A 26542-nucleotide genomic window follows, 5' to 3' on the forward strand; every position below is an offset into this window, starting at 1 on the left:
TGTATAGGATCATGTCGTCTGCACATAGTGAAATTTTGACTTCTTCCTTTCCAGTTCGGATGCATTTTATATCTGGTTCTTGCCTCAGTGCTCAAGCAAGTACTTCTCCCATGATGTTAAATAGGAGGCATGGTAGTGGGCATCCTTGTGTTGTTCCTAATCTTAGAGGGAAAGATTTTAGGCTTTCACATTTAAAATGATGTTAGCTGTGGGTTTTATCCTTTTCTGAAAGTTTCCTTCTATTCCTTTATTTTGCAGTGTTTTTATCTAGAAAGTGTGCTGTCAGATCCTTTTTCTGCATGTATAGGCATGATCATGTGATTTTTCCCTTTGATCTGTTTATGTGGTGTATTACATGGATTGATTTTCTTATGGTGAACCATCCTTGCATACCAAAGATGAAACCCACTTGATCATGGTGTATATCATTTGACGTGTTGTTGAATACAATTTTCTTGTGGATTTTACCATCTAGGATGATTAGAGAGTTTGATCTGTAATTTTATTTTCTTGTGTGTCTTTGTTTTTCTTTGGTATTAAGGTAATGTTGGCATCATAGAATGAGTTACCCAATGTTCCTTCCATTTTAATTTTTTGGAAGAATTTAAGCAAGATTGGTGTTAGTTCTTTCTGGAATGTTTTGTAGAATTCACCTGTGAAGCCATCTGGCTGGGGGCTCTTCTTAGTTGGAGGTTTTTAATGGTTGAAAATATGTTGACAAAACTCTTTAAAAAATACAATAAGGAAGGGTTACTTGTTGAAGGTGTTTGATGTGGGGCATCCGGCACAGGGTGCATCTGGGCCAGGCTTCTAGGGAGTGTATGAGTGTTCATCTTGTCTTAGTGTGTTACACCATTGGCTGGAGACCCATACAATGTGTGGGAAGGTGTACCCCCATCTTGGGGAGGCCTGATGTTCTCAAATAGAGGGAAGAGTGTCTCTTGAGAGCATTGGTGGCTTCCAATTGTGGAGGACAGTTTAGTGTGTCAAGCCCTCAGCACTGTTGCAAGTATCTATGAATCTCGTCCTTCAAGCAGTGAAGCTTGGTTGTCTCTGTGGGCCCTGAGGGGAGGGGGAGAAAGGCACAGAATAGATGAAAGAGGGGGAAACTGGGGGGGCAATGGAAGTGCTCTACAAGATCATGAAATGATGGATATAGGCCACGTTAAACTTCACCCAAAATTCATAAAAGTGTATAGTCTAAAATGTAAACCAAAATGTGACTAAAAATTTTAAAAAGTGTGCAGTCTGAAATATAAACCATAATGGAAACCAAAATGGAAACATGATAACTATGTTTCAATATCTATACATTAGCATTAGCAAAATTACCATCCACATGTAAAAAGATCATTGCTGGAAAGGGGTAAAATGGTTGGATGTTGGGCATCTGGGAGACCCCATATTGTATATGTGACTTACTGTGATCTAAAGCATTTTTGAAGACAAAATTAAAAATTAAGAGAAAAGGATGTAGTAGACACAGATGAAGGAATGGTAGAGATTGCCTTGCCACGGTACATACAGGGCAATGACTATCAAGGTGATGAAAGGAAAAATGTCCAAAACAAGTTTTAACATATTTTTCATTTTTAATACCCCAATTTAGTTTTTACTTTATTTTAGTTTTTCTAAATTAAAGTGTATTCTATTTACAATCTTTAAATCTATGATTACTATTTCATAGTATTTTGGCAATATATTAGCCTTTATTTTTGAACAATTTTTGGACCACAGATGGGTTCAACTATGGCAGTGGTGGGGCACTGGTTTAGGGTGTCATTGATGGGGATGCATGTCTGGGAAGGAGTTCTCCAGGGCATATATAGAGGGTATATAAAAATGTTCAGATATTTGTTGGGTATTGTCATAGTAAGTAGAGTTACACATGACAAGTGTGGGAGTTCCTAGCCAGAGGATGGAACAGCAACAATCCCCCAAGTGTAAGGGCAGAGACCAGGGAAGAAGGATGGTCCAGTGATGGGCCTTTGATACTGTGACTATGCTTATGAGCCAGGGTGTTTGAAGTTCCAACTAGGCCTAGAGCTGCAGGATGCCCAAGAGTCACTTCCTGAGAATCACCATGTTGCTCAAATGTGGCCATTCTCTAACCCAAACTCAGCATGTAAATGCATTACATTTTCCCCAGTGAGGTACATGACTCCCAAGGATGAGCCTACCTGGTGCCGAGGGATTAATACCAATGACCAGCTGGTGATGCAACTAGAAAATGATTTTGAATAAAAGGAGGAAATGGTAAAGAAAAATGAGTTTATATGGCTAAGAGTCTTCAAAATGAGTCAGGAGGTCATCAGAGGGGTCACACTTATGCACATCTAAGCAGAATCCCAGAGACAGCCAAAGTAGATACAACCCCAGGTACTGGTGCTCCTGAGGGCTACAGAGACACACAGATTTTAATTGTCATGGCAGATAAGTCTGGAATTCAGAACCTTGCAAGTGGGCCCTCCTTGGGAATTTGTACTCTTGAGTGTGATAGAGTTGGATTCAGATGTGACCTTTCTACACATGCCTCTTCTGTCATGTTTACTGAACCCGGGTTGATGCTGGGGCTGGTGTACATTCAGGGGACTTGAATCTCTGGACTGGCCATGTGCCACTTGGGCCCTGACTCTCAGCAGAGTTGCTACACCACTCTCAGGTCCATTGGACTTACCCAGGTCAGTTAACAGGGAGGTGAAGATGGTCAACCACCACACCAGGGAACTGACAGTGTCTACAGCTGCAAGCTGGAGAATTGCATCCTTCAGCCATGTGGGATCTATGCCCCTCTTGATTTAAAGATGGAGTAGACATCATCATCTCTGGGTCCACAGGATGAAAGAATAAAATATGCATTAGAGTGTACTTACTGGTTTTCAAAAAGAGATATTGTGACTCTAGCACTGGAAGAAATTGTATCATCGATGTGGAGACAGTGGCCATGGGAGTTGCTGAGGACAGGGTGGGAAAGAAGTGGTGTGATGTAGGGGCATTTTCAGAAATTGGAGTTGTCCTGAATGATATTGTAGGGACAGATGCAGGACATTATATATCCTGCCATAACTCACTGAATATACTGAGGGAGAGTGTAAGCTACAATGTAAACTATAATCCATGTGGTGCAGCAGTGTTCCAAAATGTATTTACCAAATGCAATGAATGAGCCACAATGATGAAAGAGGTTGTTGATGTGGGAGGAGTGGGGGTGTGTGTGTGGGTTATAAGGGAACCTCATATTTTTTAATGTAACATTTTTTGTAAACTATGTATTTTTAAAGAAAAGAAAATTAAATAATAATTTAAAATCTTTTTGAAAGATTTATTTATTTCTAGTTCCCCCCCCCCATTGTTTATGCTAGCTGAGTGCTTGCCATCCTTTTAGGAGGCACAGCGAACTGAACCTGGGACCATTTATGTGGGAGGGAGTTGCCAAATCCCTTGGGCCACATCCACTTTCTTCTGTTCTTTAAATGACAAGTTTAACTTGGTTGACCACTTGAATGATTTTTTTCTGTCTTGGAATTCTATACCATGAGGGACTTCTAAAAGGCATGTTTTCTGGTACAGCTTCCACATAGAAATCATTAAAATGTGCCTCAAATTTCTGGTAAGGTACAGCCTTGGCTTCAGTGTTCCTGAAGTTTTCAAAATTTTTAAAATTTTTTGCAGAAAATTTGATGTACCATCTTTCCTAATTTCATGATCCTGACTTACCCTTCTTCCTTTAATCTCGATGCTGGTTTATTAAGTTGTAAACCTACATGTGATGACTTCAGAAGTTCGTGCTTCTTAATCACAAAATGAATACTTTCCTTTGCAAGTATTAATAATATCATCTCAAGGCAAGGAGTTCCATAAGTAGGTGGCTATCTAAAAGGAATGCCTTCAGGAAGTCCTTCCACAAAAAGATCTGTAACATGTGACTGGAAAAGGAGTTATCGGATCATCACAGGACTTTCGGCTTTTATGGCTTGAGTGTATTTTCTTTCAAGCAAATCTTTAGCTTGTTTATGTAGATCAGTAATTTGAACATTCCATTTCTCAAAGATAAACTCCCTCACTCTCCATTTTCAGGCATTGGCAGGCTCAGTAATGGGGGACTGTAGTGGTTCTTTGCTTTGTCTCTTGGTAGATGGAGAATGAGCATCATCTTCAACCTCGTGGTCCTCAATTGTTTCTGAAAGGATGTGCTGGGTAGAACCTTTGGCTGGTTCTGTTTCTGTTCCATTTCTGTTCCATCATTGCCTTCTAAAGAGTGGTGGCTTCCTTGAATGTTGGAGTGAGAGCAATCAGGGTCTCCAGATTCTTCTTTAGGTCGACAGCTGCTATTTCTAGGGAAATTTCAGAATCTTCCATGGCTTCAGTCTTCACTTTGATGGGGCCACAACTTCCATGTGGAGACCATATTGACCTTTCACCATGTGTTACCACCACATGAACACTTACATGCTACTTTGGTTCTAAGAAAAGTCTCTTAATAAATGAAATCCCTGCTTAGTTCTCCAGAATCCATTTCAGGGTTGCAAAATCAAAATTCTCAGGGCATTTAAAGGCAGCTCCTTCAGGAAGACCTGAACGACCACAGCCAACTGGTCTCCTAACATCTTCTGTATGGAATGGGTAGAACCTCTGCTGATCTACCTAAAGTTTTTCCACAGCAAAAGTGGAAACAGTCCTCAAGTGTTCTGAGATCCTTGATTTCTGCACTATCCACACTCATCCCATTTGTCTGGGTTGTACATTTCATTTTGTGCATCCCTGCAGCCTTTTCTTCTCCTTCAACAGGTTTTTTATGGACACATTCTGAAAATCCACCCTGGCTTTGTCAGTAACACATCCTTTCTTGGTTCCAACAACAAACATGTCTGTGTCATCCTCTGCAAGGCTGGCCGCACAGACTCCAGAGCAGATGTGAGGAAGGAACCACATCCTGCTCTCCCCACACTCCTCATCATCAACAGGCAGGGGAGACCCTGCTGCTTGGGCCAAGATTCCAGAGAGCAGCCCTCTCCAGGCAGCACTGGGGCTGGGGGTGGGGACCTGGGGGAGATGAAGAGAAGAGACGGGGAGTGAGCAAGAGATGAGGGGGAGGGCCCGTGCATCTGGGCAGCTCCTGTCACCACCACATGGCCATGGCAGGGCCTCTCAGTGCCTTGACCTGGTCATAGGAATGGAGGCAGCGGCTGGGCAGGATAACCAATAGCTCCTGCTGAAGAATGCCTGTGGGAATGGGGGCAAGCAGTGGCCCCTTTTCTCTGCTCCCTACTTCCCCATGTTTTTGATGTAACAGTTGTAATCTAAAGCTGCTTTTTAAAAAAAATGTTTCTTAGCCTTCTATTCTTTTGCATCCTTCTTTTCCTGACCAGTGCATCCTGTTTCATGGCTGAGCATCCAGTAGGTTACAGACCTCTCTTGGCTCTCTTTTTCAAATGTATCTTAGGTAGTCATACACTTTTTGCTTCCATGTAAACTTTAGAATTAGTTTGTCAATTAAAAAAAAAATCCTGCTGTAGATAACTGAAGTTATATCGACACAGGTTCATATTTTATTAGATTTGGAGAAAATAGATATTATTTTATCTAATAAGCATGTTGCTTCTCCCCATATATTAGATCTAGTTTGATAACTTTTAGTAGGATTTTGAAACATTCTCCATAGAAAACTTGGCAATACATAGCAGTACACATATCACACAGTAATTCTCCCACTAGAGAAATACTCATGCATGTGTATAAGGAGATAAATTCAAAATTGTTCAGTACTACAGCACAGTTTAAATTATGGAATGGACAATAAATTACATTCTATTCATAAAGTACACCAACATACAGTAGTTTAAATGAATGAACCACAGCTACATGTCTCTGCATGGATACATTTCAAAACACAGCATTGAACAACCAAAAATGCAAGTTAGGCATATGGATAGCTCTTACTGTAAAAGTTTGAAAACATGCAAAACAATGCTACATATTATTCATGGGAAATATTTAGGTACTAATAGCATAAAAACAAGCCATTGAAGTTACATTGGGTAGGGAAGGTAGGACGGATATGGGTTGGAAAGGCATAACTGCAATGCTTTATCTCCTAGGGAAAAACTAAATCCCATTAGTCAAAAGATATGGATTGAATGTGCTTGGGTGTTGGATACATGGTTATTCATTAGGTTCCTTAGAGCACTTGTTTTAGGTCTAAAATATTTTATAAGTAAAAACCCAAAATGAGTTCTTCATAAACCTTAGAAAATGCTAATAAATGACATTAAAAGACAAAAAGAAAACGTAAGAGCTTCCCATTATCTCCACTCCCCACATCTCCACACCTCCCACATGGACAACTTCTTTCATTAATGTGGTGCATTCATTGCGTTTGATGAATACCTTTTGTAACCCTGCTGTACCACATGGATTATAGTTTGTGTTGTAGTTTACACTATATCCCAGTCCATTCAGTGGGTTATGGCAGGATATATAATGCCCCCATCTGTCCCTGTAATACATTGAGTACAACTCCAAGTCTATTGTTTATATCATCTGTGCCTGAGAGGTCAAAGATGAAGATACCTGAAGTAGCTGAGCTCATCCTCAGAAACAAACTGAGGGATGGTGTGGGTTTCTCACAGCCAAGTCCCTGCTAATCTCTAGAGCTGGGTGTCCTCAGTATTCCAAGAAATGTGCAGTTTCACTGTAGGGAACGGGGAGGTGGGAAATTGGGGGAGAAAGGCCAGAGCAGGCAATTAAAAATATATGGATGTATTCAAATCCACAGAACAAAAAATAGAACTAATGAGAACTACTGTGTGAATTCCTTTTAATTTATGACTATGGGGCTATCACAGTGAAGCTTATCTTTGTAAATTTTCCCACTGTTGGAAGATACAAGAGGATTTGGGCCAATGGATAGGGTGTCCACCTACCAAATGGGAGGTCCACGGTTCAAACCCTGGGCCTCCTTGACCCGTGTGGAGCTGGCCCATGCTCAGTGCTGATGCGTGCAAAGAGTGCCGTGCCATGCAGGGGTGTCCCCTGCATAGGGGAGCCCCACGCACAAGGAGTGCACCCGTGCCACTGATGACAACAGAAGCAGACAAAGAAACAAGATGCAGCAAATAGACACAGAGAACAGACAACCAGGGGAGGGGCGGGGGGAATTAAATAAATAAATAAATCTTTAAAAAAAAAGTTGAGATCATTTATAAATGCATTTGTATTGTGAAACAGTGGAGGAATAGTGACTGAGATTGTAGCTGAGTAGATTTGGCCTGAAACTGTTGTTGTAAGTGTAAATTCTAAACTAACCTTTCCTTTGTTTATAGTTGCTTCAAGCCTGACCTCTCCCCTTGTCTTTGCCTATGGTTATTTCATGATAGCTTCTGCCCCTACAGTCCAGAAAAAAGCTGGAACATCCCTATCTCCTGTCCTGGTATTAGTAACCTTGCTTTCTCTCATGAATCCAAGTATAAACTAAATTGCTGCCTAGTGAAATTCTTAGCCCTTGGGTTTAAATGATCACTGGAGTTTTATTATCTCCAAGGACTGGAGAAAAAAAAAAGAGGAAATCTCCTGCCTTAACTATCAGTGTTCCTAAGACTGGCGATTCATGAGAGAAATCAGTCTGTCTCCCTGAGACTTCGAATAACCTAAGTAAATATACATAAAATTCATCTTGTTGCTTACCTGAAAATCTGCTAAATTCAAAGTAAAATATAAAATTCTGAAACAAAAATATGGTGCTAAAGCATTGAACACCTTTTAGTTATAAGCCATTAATAAAAAATAGCACAGTCATAGTGCAAATTAAAAAATTTTCAGGAATCTTTAAAATGTTTTGCAGTCACACTTTTTTTTTGTAAAAAATGGAAGTTTTAAGTAACTAAATTTATGTTTTTGTGTCAAACTATTCATGTCTGCCTATTTGCTCAAATTGTTGAGGTTAAATAGGCAGTTATATAAGTGATATATATTTCTAGAACCCAAATTAAGCTAAACAGTATATAAAATAATGCAAATTATAAGTAACATCAATGAATTGTGTTTCTGTGTCTAACTCTATTTGTGTCTGTCCATTTGCTCGGTGTATGTCTTCATACATCAGAATGATAGTATCAAATTAACAAGTGAGAATTCTTAAAAAAGCTCTATTCAAATTGTTAAAAATTAAATAGCTGTTATATATGTGAATATATATTCTTGGAGCCCAAATTAAACTGAGCAGGATGAAAAGAGTCTTATAAAAGTCTAATTATAAGAACTATTAAAAAAGAGCCTCCTCTCTGCAAGAGTTTTAAGGGTGGGACTAGGTTTGGCATATTGAACCTATCTACTAGGCTGGAGAATTAGAAATCAGTTTGCCCTGTAATTCCCAGTTTAGACTTTTTAATGGCCATAAAATAAGAGTAATTAATAGTTCTGTTAACAAATTTCAGTAAGTAAATGTTGGAAATTTGAACCTGAAGGGTATGAGAAATGAAAGAAAAAGAAAAAGGGGGGAGGAAACAGACAACAAAAAAGAGAAGAACTCACAAGCTGGGATCAAGGGGTCTGCAAGTAATGACTCCTCAAACAACTTTATTTTCTACATGTGGCATTATATATACTCAAACTATAGAGATAACAAGCTGTGTAACTACACATTAACAAGACTTGTAAATTAAAGAACTTATCTCAAAGTACAAAGATTCAGTATTCCTTTCAAACTACAAAGTGTGTTTACTCATATTTCTCCCTGCCCCAGACAGCTCTATCCTGTTAACTTGAAAAGCTTAATTGCTGCATTCCTATGTTAAAAGCATAGCCATAAAAACAGTGCATCTCCCTTTGTGAGACCACCATGCCTCAGTTTCCAACAAGTAAAAAAATCCATAAAAACTATGGAAAAATCTTTCTGGGATTATAATTAAACAAATTAAGGAATAGTATAATGTGTCTTAAAACCTGCTAGTCTGTATGCTTTTCAAAATTGTTCATTTTCATAGCTTAAACAAAGAAAAGAAGTTTTAGCTTCCTGTAGAGAAAAAAAACATTCTTTGCATAAACTATAGTAATTTCGATTTTGTTTAGCTTGAGTGTAATCTCCCTCGGATTATAAAGTGCCCATTAAATAAATTGACATTGTATGTACAGGGTCTTTTAAGTAATAAAAATTATGTTTATGTTGATAAAATTAAGCTAAAGAAAAAAGATTGTGGATGTGCTCTCTTAAATAAATAAAGTAAATTTCTTTGGTTAGTAATTGTAACTTAATAAGTTTATTAAGACAAAGTAACTGGTCAGTGTAGTTATAGTCAATTATAAAAAGTTCGTAGAGCATCTTCTGGGCTAAAAATGTTTAAATAGTTCTAGTTCTAAAAGTCATTGTTAACTAAAAACTTGAATTAATATTAATTACAAAAAATAACTTCGTGGTAATAAAACCTGTCCGAAGGCCACCACAAGGTGCATATTTAAGTAAATGGTAATAAAAAGTTATCTTGGTTCTGTTGGAAATCTTCTGTTTTCATTTTAACAATGAAAAATATAGTTTTTCCCCCTCTATTACTAAAGTAAAATACCTATATTATCTTAATGGTAAAATTGTATAAGTAAACAGTCAATTAATATATGAGGTATTGCATTAAATTGTTTAGAATATATATAAAAACAAGGAATAAACTTTAACATTGCCAAACTCTTTTGTTCATTCAAACCAGGCCTTGAATACATTACAGGTTGCCTCTCCATGTGAGTTATTGGCTAGGCTGGTCACTGACCCCTAAATTAGAAATATTTGCTATATCAGCCTCTGGTTCTGCTCCTGAAGTCGATGGAAACTACATTGCAGTTTCAAGCTCCTGCAGCAGCCAATGATGACTCAGTACAGCCAAGTGTACAATGGATATCACCTTCAGACTGGCACTGTTCCATAGTGCCAAAGAGCACTATGCACCAGGCTAGTAAAATACTGGAAACTCTCTCGAGGATCCATAGTGCTGCAACTTGCTCACTGTATAAAGAACATTCTAAGTGGAGCCATAATATCAGGATACTGTAGGTAAAACTTAAGCACAATTGGCATTATGGCCTGCTCCCATGGAGAGAGAACATGTAAAGTATTACAAACCTGAAACTTAAACCCATGAATTGCAACTCTGAATCCTCATGCATTAAGTAATACATTAGTTAATATTAAGTGCTGTACTTTTATCCTGTACTAAATATATGCCTAATAATTATCACTTCCACAGCTAAAAACTAAAAAAATTTTCAATTTAGTGTACTAATCCTGAATGAAACCAATTGCCCAAAGGGTGCCATTTCACCAGGAGCATCTGACAGAGCACATGAGTGCCAATCATTAAACAGCTTAAAATGTATCTTCAAACAAAACTAAGTATATCTATTGCAATTTCTCTCTGAAAATAGATGACTTGGAAATATGTATATATATACTGCTCCCACCAGCTTTTAAAAAGGGGTGCCATCTTTATAAGCACCTAACCTTGTCTACCTCTGTAATCTAATGTCCTCTTTTAAAAATGGGTATTCCAAAATTTTAATTAAGTTTGTTTCTTTCAGAATGAACATCTTATTAGCCATATAAAAACTTCATCCAGCTTCATACAGAATGCCAGATCCAACTTTCTCTAGTCAAAATAAGAGTTTTATACCTTATTAGGCAATAACTACAGCCCATGGCCAGCAGGAAGCAGTTACAGAAAAGAGATCATTGCTCTTCAGCACCACTTTAAAATTAAAGGTGTAAACTCTTTAAAGGTAAAACAAAATTAATGGATGGATCTGGAGCCTGACTGGAGATCCATGTGAGTGCCGGTGGCCCCAGGATGACTGCAGGAGAGCCCCCACCCCGGGATTCTGCTGTCCAGAATAAAAACTTCTAAACTTCTGCTAACTCCTATAAACACCATGCAATTATAAACCAGACAAATTTGGACAAATTCTGGGTGCTGGTTGCCCGCCCCTCCTGGGAACTTAGTTTGCCTGCATCTCAAGTCTAACCCCTTATATTCTCCCCAACTCCAACAACTTCTGTGTCCTAATAAATATAGTCCCCCAGGTTTATTACTATCCAGGGCTTAAGGGCAGGGCACTCTTCAACTTGCTAGAAGTACCAAAACCAGGTCACCAGATATATAAGAGGGCCCCCTTTCTTGTTCCACTGCTAGTAAGTCTAAGAGTAACAAGCTCTGTCACAATAAAATTAGCAGCCCTAGTGAAAAGAAACAATAACTTAAATACCCTGTCCTCCTTAGTTACCCAAAACATTAAAAACTTTGAATATCAAATAAGCCATCTGAAACAAGCCTTAGACTCCCTCGCTGAAGTAGTTCTTCAGAATAGGCAAAGATTAAATTTACTGTTCCTCCAGCAAAGAGGCCTGTGTGTAGCCCTAGGAAAAACCTGTTTTTATACTAACCATTCGGGAGTTATTAAAGAAAGCCTAGCCTTAGTTCCCAGGCAATTGAAAGAGCATAACAAAACCCAGGAAATGCCTGCCAACTGGTATCACAGCCTTTTTAACTGGTCCCCTTGGCTCACAACCCTCATCACTGCTTTAGCAAGGCCCCTGTGTATCCTCCTTGTACTGCTTATCCGTGGCCCATATATAATCAGTAATTTAAAAAAAATTAGTACAAAGAAATTCCAAACTGTTAAATTTATGGTTTTACCAGTTAGTGCCTACCCATGAAGAAATTCAAAGATTTGAATTACCATAAAGGAAAGGGAGAAATGTAAGGGTAAGGCCACATTGGGAAAATAAGAATAGAACTACATTAGGAAATAGGAATTGCAAGTGTGCCTTCAGATAAATAAATAACTTAGGACTGCTCATAAGAAGAGTGTAAACAACTTAAGGTGGCACCCAAAAAGAGTGTAAATAACTTAGGGCAGCCTCCAAGGAGAGTGCCAATAAATAATTTAGGGCAGCCTCCAAGGAGAGTGCCAATAAATAACTTAGGGTGGCCTCCAAGGAGAGTGTCAATAAATAACTTAGGGCAGCCTCCAAGGAGAGTGTCAATAAATAACATGGGGCTGCTCACAAGAAGGGGCTTTTTTGAAAAGAAAATAGATACGCTATCTTCAGCTAACCACAGTGTTCTGCTTCTGTGCCTGCTTGCTTGCTAGTAACGCCCTCCCTCCTGAAAGGCTATAAAAACACCTCTTCCCTGAGATTCGGGGCTGCTCTCTCCTCTGTGTAGGATGAGACAGTCACCGCGGGACTAATCAAGCTCTCAATTAGAACTTTATTCAAATCTGAGTCTAGTCAATATCGCTGGCCTATAACAATATTTCCTAGAAGACCCCCTCCCCAACTTTTAATCCATATCATAGGGTTCAGGGATCTTAATCCATCCTCAATACCTGTCGAAGTTTGTGAGACAGAAAGAAATTGCAAATGAGCATGTTGAATGCTTGTTATTTGGGCCTGTAATTGAGAAATATCTAAGCTTAAATTGTTTTTAAGACCATGGAAATGATGTTTCACTGATTTTTAAGGAATATCACTGCTATTATATACATAAGGTGTCACACAAAAACGAGATATATTCCAATCACATTGTAGGGATAAGCACATATTTATAGTTAGCAATTCTCCCAAGCTCAAAACTGCATTTTAGGGAAGGGGGCTTGGCCCAGTGGTTAGGGCATCCATCTACCACATGGGAGGTCCACTGTTCAAACCCCAGGCCTCCTTGACCCATGTAGAGCAGGCCCATGCACAGTGCTGATGTGTGCAAGGAGTGCCATGCCACACAGGGGTGCCCCCACATAGGGGAACCCCATGTGCAAGGAGTGTGCCCCTTAAGGAGAGCCGCCCAGCACAAAAGAAAGTTCAGCCTGCCCAGGAATGGCACCGCACACCAAGAGAGCTGACACAGCAAGAGACACAGATTCCCTGTTCCACTGACAACAGAAGCGGACAAAAAGATGCAGCACATGGGCACAGAGAACAGACAACTGGGGGGTGGAGGGGAAGATAAGTAAAAAAAAAAAATCTTAAAAAACAAAACAAAAAACCTTGCATTTTATACATAATCTATAACTGCAGTAGATTATACAACAATAAACAATAAAACTTCCAACTAGCAGACATTTAATGAATAGACTTCCATTTCTCATGGCCTTAAGATTCCCAACCAGCAAGGCTATCTAGGCCAGTACTCAACCAAAAATGACCTCATTTCTCCCAGTTTGTATAGTTTGAGGCATAGGCAGTGACAAATTATTGTTACTCCCCCATTTCAGGCTGTGGGTCACCTGAAACTTTAACTCTTAATTTCAGGGCTTTCATTGGTCTTGCTGTTAGCATCTTTATTGGGCCCAGGGCTACAACTCAGTGGTGAATTTAAACTTAGTCCGTTGTTGTGAGGATTCATTTTATATCAGAAAATAGTAGCTGTCTTGTTATAAGAGACCTAATGCAGTGTCTGTAGCAGTGAAAGCATACCTCATCCCTCCCAAGAGCAGGAGGGGTCTGATGTCACAGTGATTGGAGTGAGCATGAAGGACACTCATGGGTGAAGTCCAAGGTTTGGTACTCATGATGTTCTCCTTTCTGATGGAGCCACTCTGCTTCTTCTCAGGTCTCAATGGTATGGGTCTGGATCTTCATGAAGGCATCTGCCTCAACAGTCCTAGGAGAGATGTTAGAGGAGTAGGCAGGGACATGATAGACAGTTACCTGTCACTGTTGGCAGGCATCCTAGATGTTCTTCCAAAGATCTCTCCCCAGAGGGTGAGCCACAACAGACTATCCATGCCTAGATAGGGATGGCAGTCTTCAGAGTGACCAGACACTATTGGGTTAAGCCTTTTACTTTCAGCAGGGCTTCTTATGCTGCACACAATTGCTTTTTTAAATATTGTACTTTTGGCCCCTTCCCAGAGTTGTGACTAAAATCCAAGGTGTACTTGGTTAGAATGCTGCCTTTGCCATGAACCCCACCCAAAGTCAATATGGGTGCTGGCCATATGCAATTCACAGCCTAAGTCAATGTCTACCTTCTCCCTCTTTTTAAATTTTTTAAATTTAAATTTAAATTTAATTAAATTTTATTATTATTTTTAATTTTTAATTTTTTAAAAAAATTTCTTAAAGCAGCCTGCTGGAGGTCCTTCTACTCCCGTGAAGGACCTATCCTAATTAACACATACAATGGTTTTAATATTTGAGCTAAGTGAGAGATGTAAGGTTTTTAGTATTCCAACAATATTACAAACTACATTAATATGAAGGAACATTATACTCTATCAATTACAGCAGAGGGTATAGTTTTGTCTTACCCAACCAAACAACATTTAAAAATTTGATAGAGCAGCAGGGACCTTTTAGCCTGTCCCAATTGTGTGCCTATTTTACGCTCTTAAGATACTATTGTCTCTGATGTTTCTTTTAATTTTGAAAAAAGGATTACTGGTTAATGCAATGTTTTCAGTAGGGTTTCAGCCACAGATTTCTTCTTCTCAGCCAGAATCTTTGCCACCAGGCCAGGACAGGTGGTTGGGCTATGCACATGGCCTTGGGGAAGCACTATAAAAGTCCATTGTTGACTTTCCTACAGGTAGGAGAATGCGGGCTGGCTTCACTTGCCTAAGGGAATATTAAAGAAAGTCTTAGCAAGTTTTAAAACAAAATGATAGTGATGCAGTTGGATGTTAATTTTTTGCAACAAACTAGCAATTCTTGGGACTGCGGCATACTACAATGGTGTTACTTTAATTTATGATAAGAGGTTGTTTCTGTGACACATACTATTGAATAATTACAAGCATGATTAATAATATTGTATTTTCGTCTAATATTATGCTGAAACATTGGTAAATTTCCAGGAATTTTATACACTCTTTAAGTATTCATATGAACTTTTTATTCATACAACTTTAATTAACAGAGGGTTAAAAAATCCTTTTAATGTTATAACACTTTTAAACACTTTTCATTTAACTTATAACATATTAAAGGACCTTAACTATTTTATTATTTTAATTTTTTTAAGGTAAAAGGAAAAATCTTTTTTAAGAGTTTGAAATAAAAACATACTTTTCAGGATTTGACTTTGAGAAAGCAGGTTTGAACATTATGTTCCCTTAAAAGTGATAAGACTTGCTTCTTTTTAAACAACCAAGGAAATGATAAGGTTAAACTACAAGAAGCTATTCTGATAAAACAGACTTTTTTTTTGTATACTGATTATTCAGTAGCAAAACTCTATAAACTTTTACTAAAACAGACTAATGACTTGAGAAACTTTGTCACACTAACAGAGAAAGAACAAAATTTTAACTTTGCATCAGTATACTATTTGATCCTAAAGCTTTTATTTTTTATATTTTTTAAGATTTTATTTATTTATTTATTTCTCTCCCCTTCCCTCTGCCCCCATCTCAGTTGTCTGTTCTCTGTGTCTATTTGCTGCATCTTCTTTGTCTGCTTCTGTTGTTGTCAGTGGCATGGGAATCTGTGTTTCTTTTTGTTGCATCATCTTGTTGTGTCATCTTGTTGTGTCAGCTCTCCGTGTGTGTGGCACCATTCCTGGGCAGGCTGCACTTTCTTTCATGCTGGGCAGCTCTCCTTATGGGGTGCACTCCTTGCACGTGGGGCTCCCCTATGCGGGGGACACTCCTGAGTGTCAGGGCACTCCTTGCGTGCATCAGCACTGCACATGGGCCAGCTCCACATGGGTCAAGGAGGTCTGGGGTTTGAACTGCAGACCTCCCATGTGGTAGACGGACACCCTAACCACTGGGCCAAGTCCACTGCTGATCCTAAAGCTTTTAAAACTTTATAGATAGGCCCATCAAATGTTACTCAACTTTAACCACAAAAATTCCTTTCCAATGAACCTTCTGCATTTTCAGTATCCACTCACGTTTTGTCCCACATTTTACTCTTTCTTAATAATCAATCATTTTATCTTAGGACAAAATTATTTTCTGTTTCTTTAATGATAAAAACACATTCTATACACCCTACATACATAAATTACCAAAAGAGTTTGGAAACTGTTTCCAAGCAAACTTCTTACAACATACAATTACCATCAACACTAAACAAACTTGTTAAAATAATAATTAAGTATGGCTATATGCAAATACAACTTTTTAAAAAATTTCAAATACCTAGTAGCATGTACTACTAGAAACAGTCTTTAAAAACAAGTTGGCAACAAGTTTTCCTGTTATAAAATTACTTTTTGTTATTATTATCAATTCAGTTTCTGTTTAATAATGACTTCTTGGAATTAGCTGTGTAAATACTTTAATTCAAACAATGCTTCTGTAAACTTTTTATAATTATTTATAATCATATAGACTATAATTATTTTAAGACAAATTTCACCTTCACAGAACACATTCCCTTACTCAGTGTTAACACAATACCTTCTACAACTTGCCACATACATTCAAATCCTGTCCTGCATATGTTTATTCTGATTTTATGAAAACCAGCCATCTTATTTTAGGACAAAATAAACTTTTTTGAACAAATTTATTAAATTTCAGTCAGCACTCCCACAAACTTTTTACCTTCTTTAATATTCATTTAAGTTTTACATCCTTCATTTTATCCTGTGAAGAAAAATAAACTATTTATTTAAATTTAGGCAAGAACTATTCTTTATGAAGAGACTTATAGTAATTTTGTTAATCAAGGCTCACAATTTTTATCATTGTAGAGATCTTATTAATATTTAAACTTGCATATTAATATGAGCACTTATTTAATTTTGGCCATTTGAATAGAGCTTTTTAAGAAATTTTTATTTATTAATTCATATTACCATCCAGAGGTATCAAAATATACACTGACATTGAACAAATAGACAAACACAAAACAGTTACAACACACCAACAGAAACAAAAAGTTTACTCTTTGATTCATAATTCTTACTTTCCTGGTATAGCTGTTTTTAAGTTCTCCATCATTTCACATCTTAGATTTTACTGCTTTTAAGATTTCTTTTGGAATCTATGCTGCCTGTAATATGCAAGCTTTTTCTTGGAAACACTTTTATTAGTAATCAGCAACCAGTTAGGATAACTTCAGCAGCATAAATGCAGTTAAGCTTTTATTATTTGGACAGACAGTTAACACACATCTTTTGGATTACTACCCTTTAAGACTACATTGATACTTGAAGTTCAGGAGTAAGCTATTGATTCAAAACCAAAAATTCCTTTTAATACCTTGATAAAAATTTTATACTAATTTTATTAATTTGGCTAAATAGACCCAATCAAAATCAGCATGGAAACAAAACAGAACACCAATGTTGCCATAGCTTCCTCCTCTTCCAGCAGCTTATTTCTCTTAGCCCCCACTAGCCCACAGTCACATTATCATGTAGGACACAGGGGGTTTGCACAGTTGCTGCCAGAATATTTTCCTCATCTCAGTCAACACTTTAACAGAGAATTTTCTTACAAGCCTGATTTCACTAACATTCTAAACCACTTGGGGCTCTGCACCATGACAAAACCTCAAAGTGATTCTTCTCCCCCTCAAGTCCCTGTTTGGGTGCCAGTTGCTGAGACCAGCTCAGCAATAGGTCTGCACGAAGGAAAGGCAATGCAGAACTGAAGAAATAAAAGGACAGAAAGAAAGACATGAGAGAGAAAATAAAGATGGGACCAGGGGACTCAATGGCTTCTGGAACTGAGAGCCTTGACCCTAGTTTCCACATTGTATTTATTAGAAATTACAAAGCAGTAGTTATCTATGTTTAGTTTCTTTTTTAAAAAAGATTTATTTTATTTATTTATCTCCTCTTCTCCTTCCCCAGTTGTCTGTTCTCTGTGTCCATTTGCTGCATGTTCTTTTTTTTTGTCTGCTTCTATTGTTGTCAGTGGCATGGGAATCTGTGTGTGTGTGGTTTTTTTTTTTTGTGTGTGTGTGTGGCATCATCTTGCTGCCTCAACTCTCAGTGTGTGTGGTGCCATTCCTGGGCAGGCTGCACTTTCTTTCATGCTGGGCAGCTCTCCTTATGGGGTGCACTCCTTGCATGTGGGGCTCCCCTACATGGGGGCATCCCTGCGTGGCACAGCACTCCTTGCGCACATCAGTGCTGCACATGGGCCAGCTCCACATGGGTCAAGGAGGCCTGCGGTTTGAACCATGGACCTCCCATATAGTAGACGGATGCCCTATCCACTGGGCCAAGTCTGCTTCCCTCTTTGTTTACTTTCAAACCCACTTGTTATTAAAGCTGTAGCACCTGCAATGCTAGGGAGCAGGTCATACAAGGTGCAAACACCTTCACACGCAAATAATCTTCTTGCTGACCAGACAGCATTCCATCTAGTCAAGACTGGTGTTCCTAAGCCCACACTTCTTATCTGCATTATGGAAACATTTCAACTTCAAGCCAGGTTCCCACATTCAAATTCAAGCTATTTCCCCCATTTTAGCAATTGTGAGCAATGCCTCTATGGACACCGGTGGCCTGCAAGGCATGCTGCTCCTCTCGTTCTGGGACCTGTGAGCTTTAAACTCCACCATGCAGCTCCCTGGCTTGTGAGGCATCCTTCTTCTCTAGTTCTAGGTCCTGTGAGTGTTATATTTCTCACCATAGAACTTTGGTGTGGCTCATCCTTGCTGCACTTGGCATCCACATAAAGATCCTATCAGCAAAATGACAATCTGTTTGCATTTGCCATTTCTAGTTCCTCGAGGCTCCACCTTCCATTTTCACAGCAATGACTGGGTGAATCTTCCTCACATGGCATTACTCTGACACTGGCTCCCAATCCCATCTTTTAAGGTCCTTGTGTTTACACTGCATTGGGCCATGCTGGTAACTCAGGATGGTATCCATATCTTAAGGTTTTCTGATTAGCAACCTCAATTCCCCATTGCCAAGTAACATAATGTGGTGGTTTGAAGCTGTGTGTACCCCAGAGAGATGTTTCTTAAATCTAGTACATTCCTGTGTGTGTGAACCCATTGTGTGTAGGACTTTGCATGAGGCTACTTCAGTTGAGGTATGGCCCACCTCAATCAGGATGGTCTTAATCTTGTTACTAGAGTTCTTTATAATAATTTCAGACAAAGAGTGAGCAAGCCACAGGAAGCATGTTAAAGTAATATATTTAAAATATCCATAAGGGAGGTGAGCACCTGGGAACAGAGAGAGTCTACAGCTACAAGCAGAAGAATCCCATCCATCAGCCATGTGGGATCCAAGCCTCATGATTTAGAGGTGGAGTGGACATTGCCATTCTAGGGTTCTCAGGATGGAGGAATAAAATATGAATTAGAGTGGACTTACTGATATTCTACTATAGAATTATTATGACTGTAGCAATGGAGAAATTATATCATTGATAGGAGACAGTGCCACAGGAGTTGCTGAAGGCAGGGAGAGGGGGAAAAGGTGTGATATTGGGACATTTTTGGGACTTGGAGTTGTCCTCAATGATATTTCAGTGACAGATGCTGGACCTTATATCTCCTGCCATAACCCACTGAATGGACTAGGAGGGAGTGTAAAGTACAACATAAACTATAATTCATGCTGTGTAGCAGTGCTCCAAAGTGTACTCAATGAATGCAATGAAAATACCACACTAATGAAAGAAGTTGTCAATGTGGGAGGAGTAGGGGGTGTGGGGAGTGGAGTAAATGGGAACTTCTTACATTTTTTAATGTAACATTTTGTGTGATCTATGTATCTTGAAAAAAGATAATAAAGAATTAAAAAAATAAAATGTCAGTCTTTTTTCTGTAATCTAATTGTCCTCTTAAATGTTTCTTTGATGAAACATCTTATTAAGAAAGTGTTTAAAATTTCACTGTTAAATGACCAGTAATAAAAATGAAAAGTGACTGATAAAAAAATCTTTGTTAATTTGATAGTTGAAAACTTATCTTATTACTCATAGTTTTCATTCCTTTGATTCCAGTGGTGCTGAAATCAGCTTGATTTAGCTGTTGTTTATTCCCTGGATTATATATTTCATATGTTTGTTCATTTTACCCATTGGATGTTTTAGATTTTTCTTTTTGATTTTTATAAAATGGTTTTGTCTGTTTTATAAGATGCCAAGTTTTGCAAGTTAGGATTTTAAAAAGTGTTTATGGGGAAGCGGACTTGGTCCAATGGATAGGGCATCCGCATACCACATGGGAGGTCTGCGGCTCAAACCCTGGGCCTCCTTGACCCGTGTGGAGCTGGCCCATGTGCAGTGCTGATGTGCGAAAGGAGTGCTGTGCTACACAGGGGTGTCCCCTGTATAGGGGAGCCTCACATGCAAGGAGTGTGCCCTGTAAGGAGAGCCACCCAGTGCAAAAGAAAGTGCAGCCTGCCCAAGAATGTCACCACACACATGGAGAGCTGACATAACAAGATGATGAAACAAAAAGAAACACAGATTCCTGGAGCTGCTGATAAGGATAGAAGCAGTCAAAGAGGAATGCACAGTGAATGGGCAGAGAGAGCAGACAACTGGGGGAGGGGAAGGGGAGAGAAAAAAATACAAAGTGTTTATGGTGGCTTTTGACCAACTGAAGTGTTTCTATTATTTTTATGTTGTAATATATTACTTCCATTGTGATTTTTTCATTGCTCCATTCTTAGAAATCTATTTTCCATTTTGCCAAATAAATATGAACATACACATTTATATCTTTTTGTGTATTAAATTTTATACATTTAAAAATTTGATTTAAATTTATATAAATGTATATTTTTGATATTAGATATAACTTGGCAAATATTTCTAGACATTTCATCAATTTTCCCAAGCTATTTAACAAATAGTCCTTCAATACTCATTAATTTGTAATGCCACTCTTTTCATAGTCAATAGTCTCAGGTAAAATCTACCAAGACTGTTTTGGAGATTTCCATTTCATTTTAGTCATCTTCAAGTCAGTTCTTTTAATAATTAGTGCTTGATGAAGCATTTCAGTACCTGGCAGAACAAATCCTTCCTTATTACTGTTTCTAAAAATGTCTTGCCCCTTCTAACCTATTTTTCCAAATAAATTTTGAAATAAATTTTTTACAATTCAAAAATAAAGTAGGGAATGGAAATATCTGCATTAAGCTTTACATTTTAAATAATCATTTTTATTTATTTTTATTTGCCTCAATTTATTCAAGTTTTCTTTTTTCTTGTGGTAAAGATAAATAATACTTTCTCATGAAATTATTCCAGTATCTTGTTAAGTTTATCTTTATTGATATCATATATTTTACTTAATTGCTTTTTGTTTATTGCTGATTGAGAAGAAATCTATTAATATTCAATATTTCTTTGATATATTTTCTTCTTGCTTAATTGATAGGGATTTCTTATAGATTTCCTATGAATATTTTTGGTTTAAAAAGGAGTGAATTATGTTTTCTTTAAATAATGATTGAATTTCTTCTTATTTCTAACCTTATTTTTGAGGGGCAGTAGTGTATGTATCTTCCAGCTAATGTTAAACAATAGCATAGAAAGCTATGTTCAACTTTTGTCCTACATAGTTTAGTTCAGATCCTCATATTTACAGAAGGGAGAAAGTGGGGCATAATGAATTAAGAAGAGATTAAAAGAGGTGGAGTGGGCATAACCATCTCAGGGTCCACAGGGTGGAGGAATAGAGTGTGGATTGAGTGGACTTACTGATATTCTACTATGGAACTATTGTGATTATTAAAGGAAGAAAATGTAGCATTGATGTGGAGAAAGTGGCCATGGTAGCCACTGAGGATAGGGAGAGGGAAGAAGAGATAGGATGTGGTGGCATTTTCAGGACTTAGAATTGTCCTCGGTGGTACTGCAGGGACAGTTGCTGGACATTGTATGTCCTGCCATGGCCCACTGGGTGGGCTGAGTAAAGTGTAAACTATAATGTAAACCATTATCTATGAGGTGCAGCAGTGCTCCAAAATGTATTCACCAAATGCAATGAATATCCTATGATGATGAAAGAGGTTGTTGATATGGGAGGAGTGGGGTGAGGGGGATGGGGGTATATGGGGTCCTCATATTTTTTGAATGTGACATTTAAAAAAAATAAAGAGAAAAAACATTGGAAAAAAAGGGAAGAGATTAAATAGTGTGTAATGGGAGAAAAAGAATGTACCTGTGTTCTGAGCTGACCGAAGCCAATTTGGCCATGCCCATTTTAAAATTATATTTGGAAGATAAGAATAGTCCTTGAAAATCTTGGGGTAGGTAGATGGTTAAGCATTTCCCCCAAACCTTATGATGACTAATTTATAATGAAAATGACTCTGTGGAAATTCTGCCACAGACACAGAGATCTAGTAAGCAGACTGTTGCAAGTGGGCAAAAATAATCAGCAGCCTGTATGACCTGGGGTCTTGAAAGGTTTTGTAATGGGTCATTGTATTGTTGTGATGTGGGTATATATTTAGATCTGTAAGCTTAAAGAATATTTAACCTTTTATTGCTTTGAAAACTTTTGCCAAAAAGCACTTAGCTAAATTTTTATAATGTAATATTTGATATGTTATATTGTTGGATGCAATGTGCCTCTAACATGCTTGTGATGACTTGTAACAGAATAAATCGAATTTTTGAAGCTGTTTCATGTTTCCTTTGTGGACAACAATCTGGAGCATTTTAGTGTGTTTTTTAATTTCCTATTTTTTTGGGGGGGGTTGCTTTTATTTAGTTTTGTTTTTAAAATTCATTGACCAGGGTTGGCTGGCACTTGAGGGGAGGAGGATGGACGGAATCCAGGTTCACATCCTAGATGAAGTTTAGGAACCACACTCATACCCAGTGCTTTTGATGCTGGGAGGATAGAGTGATTCCAATTTGCACTTTTGAAATGGAGTTTCAGGACCATGCACTCACCCGGTGCCCTTGAGCAGAGTAGAACGGAGTGACTTCAGGTTTTGCTCCTGAGATAATTTAGCAACCACACTGTGAACTGGTGCCTTTGAGGGGAGGAGGGAAGGCAGTATCCAGGTTCCTCTTCTGAGAGGCCCTTTTGGAACCATGTGACCCCAGGTGCCCTTGAGTGAACAAGGGTGGGGTGATTACAGGTTGCACATCCGAGATGTCGTTTAGGAACATTGCTACCACCTGTAGCCCTTGAAGGGAAGGAGGATAGAGTGATTCCAGGATGCACTTCTGAGATGAAGTTTAGGAACCACGCTTAGAGATGGTGCCCTTGAGGGGAGAAGAATGGAGAGATTCCAGATTCCACTTCTAGGATGTAGTTTAGGAAACACGTTCCCAACTGGTGCACTTGAGGACAGGAGGATGAAATGATTCCGGTTTCATTTCAGAATTGTAGTTTAGGAACAATACTCCCACCCGGTGCCCTAGAGGGCAGGAGGCTGTAGTGATTCCAGGTTGCAATTTCGAGATGTAGTTTAGGAATCATGCTCCCACCTGGTCCTTTGAAAGGAGGAGGATAGAATGAATCCAGTTTCCACTTCCCCATGTACTTTAGGAACCACACTCGCACCTGTTGCCTTTGAGTGGCGGAGGATGGAATGATTCCATATTTCACTTCGGAGATGTAGTTTAGGAAGCACCTTACCACCTGGTGCCCTATGAGGGAGGTGGATGGAGTGATTCCAAGTTGCACTTCTGAGAATTAGTTTAGGAACCAAGCTCCCACCTGGAGGGATAAGGATGCAGTGATTCCAGGTAGCATAGCTGAGATGTAATTTAAGACACCACCCGGTAGGAGGATGGAGTGATTCCAGGTTACAATTCCAAGATGTAGTTTAGGAAACATGCTCCCACCTGGCGCCCTTGAGGGCAGGTGGTTTGGGTGCAAAGGTTACACATCTGAGATGTAGTTTAGGAACCTTGCTCCCACCTGTAGCCCTTGAGTGAAAGGAGGAGAGAGTGATTCCAGGTTGTCTTCTGGGATGTAGATGAAATTTAGGACCATGGTACCACATGGTGCCCCAGGTGGTTGGAGGATGGGGGAATTGAAAGGTACCAATTCTTGGATGATGTTTAGGAAACACACTTCCACCTGGTGCCCATGGTGGGAATAGGATGACTTGATTCCAGGTTGTACTTCCTGGATGTAGTTTTGGAAACACGCTCCCACCTTGTACCCCTGGAGTGAGGAGGATTGGGTGATTCCAGGCTCCACTTCCTGGATATAGTTTAGGGGACATGCTACAAGCTGGTGTCCTTGTGGGAACAGGATTGGTTGATTCTGCATTCCAATTCCTGGATGTAATTAAGGAAATATGTTCTCATATGTTTCCCAGGGGGCAGGAGGATTGGGTGAGTCCGGGTTCCACCACCTAGATATCATTTTGGAATGACACTTCCACCTGGTGCCCTTGGAGGGAGGAGGATGGGGTGATTCCAAGGTCCACTTCCTGGATGTAGTTTAGGAGACATGCTCCCACCTGGTTCCCGGGGGTGGGGTGGGGAGGAGGATTGGGTGATTCCAGGCTCCATCTCCTGGATGTATTCCTGGAAAGATGCTCCTACCTGGTGTCAGTGGGGGGAGGAGGTTGGGGTAAATCCAGGATCCACTTCATGGATATAGTTTAGGAAATTTGTTCCCACTTAGTGCCAGTGGGGTAAAAGGAAGGGGTGATTCCAGTTTCCAGTATCTGGATGTAGTTCAGGAAACATGCTATCACCTGGTGTCCATGGGAGGAACAGGATGGCATGATCCAGCTTCACCTTCCTGGATGTAGTTTAGGAAACATGCTCCCGCCTGGTGTCCATGGAAGAGGAGGATGGAATGAATCCAGATTTCACTTCTTTGATGTAGTTCAGGAAACACACTCACACCTGCTAACCATGGGGGTTGAAGAAGGGGTTATTCCAGTTTCTTCTTCCTGGCTGTTGTTTAGGAAAGATGCTCTCTTTCCTTCACTCATGGGCGAAGTAGGATGGTGTGATTCCAGGTCCCACTTTCTAGATGTAGTTTAGGAGACATGGTCCCACCTGGTGCCCGTGGGGACAAGGACAGGTTGATTCCAGGTTTCACTTCATGGATGTAATTTAGGGAAGAGTATCTCACCTGGGGCCAATGGGGAGAGGAGGATGGGGTGAATCCAGAATCCACTTCCTGGTTGTAGTTTAGGAATCTGCTCCCACCTGTTGATCGTGGTGGGTGGAGGATGGGGTAATTCCAGCTTCCCCTTCCTAGTTCCAGAACAACGCTAACACCTCGTGCCCTTGGGAGAAATATCACATCCCAGGTGAAATTTACCTCACGTGGAGCCCTTGGGGGGGTTATTCCAGGGCCCAATTTTGACATGTAGTTAGGAAACACGTGCCCAAGTTGTGATCTTGGGGGAAGGGTTTGGGATAATTTCATGTTCCACTTCCTGAGTGTAGTTTAGGATCCTTGCACCCACCTGGTGTGAGTGGTTGGATCAGGATTGCATGATTCCTGCTCCCCTTTCCTGGATGTAGTTTAGGAAACAGGCTCCCACCTGGTGACCATGGGGAGGGAAGGATGGTGTTATTCCATGTTTCACTTCCTGGATATAGTTTTGGAGACACGATCCTAACTGGTACCTGTGGGGAGGAGGATTGGGTGATTTCAGGTTTCAACTCCTGGATGTAGTTCTGGAAGAATATTCCCAACTGGTGCCTGTGGGGACAGGAGGATGGAGTGAATCCAGGATCCACTCCCCGGATGTAGTTTAGGAAATATACTCCTACCTAGTGCCAGTGGGAGGAAGAGGATGGGATGATTCCAGGTTCCAGTACCTAGATATAGTTTAGGAACATGCTGCAACCTGGTGTTCATGGGGGCAGGAAGATGGAGTGATTCCAGGTTTCACTTCCTTGATATAGTTCAGGAAACACACTCACACCTGCTGACCATGGCGGGGCAGAAGGGAGGATTCTAGGTTACACTTTCTGGCTGTTGTTTAGGAAACATGCTCTTAGTTGGTGCCCATGGGGGAAGTAGGATGAGGTGATTCCAGGCTCCATTTCCTGAATGTAGTTCAAGAGACATGCACCCACCTGTGCCAGTGGGGAGGACAGTTTGATTTCAGGTTTAACTTCCTGGATGTAGTTTAAGAAACAGACTCTCACCTGGTGATGTTTGGGAGAGGTGGATTGGGTGATTCATCTTACAGTTTCTGGCCATAGTTTAGGAAACATGCCCCATGGGAACAGGAATGTGTGATTCCAGGTTCCATTGCCTGGATATAGTTTAAGAGACATGCTCCAGCTTGGTGCAAATGGGGAGGGGGTCAGGTTGATTCCACGTTCCAATTTCTGTATGTAATTTAGGAAACATACTGTCACCTGTTGCCAGTGGGGGGAGGAGGATGGGGTGATTCCAGGTTCCATCTCCTGATGTAGTTTAAGAAACATGCTACAAACTGATTTCTGTGGGAGGAGGAGTATGGGGTGATCCCAGGTTTCACTTTTGGGATATAGTTTAGGAATCACATTCCCAACTGGTGCCCTTGGGGACACTAGGGTGGAATGATTCCAGGTTTCACTTCAGAGTTATAGTTTAGGAACAACGCTCCCACCCTGTGCCCTAGAGGGCAGGAGGCTTGTAGTAATTCCAGGTTGCACTTCTGATGTAGTTTAGGAACCATGCTCGCACTTGTTACTT

The 26542-nt window shown here is 39.7% G+C and overlaps 1 pseudogene; it reads right to left on the bottom strand.

Annotated features, from left to right (window-relative positions):
• Positions 1-4060: 4060 nt before the first annotated feature.
• Positions 4061-25792, bottom strand: LOC101427003 (general transcription factor II-I pseudogene; annotated as a pseudogene).
• Positions 25793-26542: the final 750 nt, after the last annotated feature.

Source organism: Dasypus novemcinctus, chromosome 22, assembly GCF_030445035.2.
Source record: "Dasypus novemcinctus isolate mDasNov1 chromosome 22, mDasNov1.1.hap2, whole genome shotgun sequence".
Taxonomy (NCBI): Eukaryota; Metazoa; Chordata; class Mammalia; order Cingulata; family Dasypodidae; genus Dasypus; species Dasypus novemcinctus.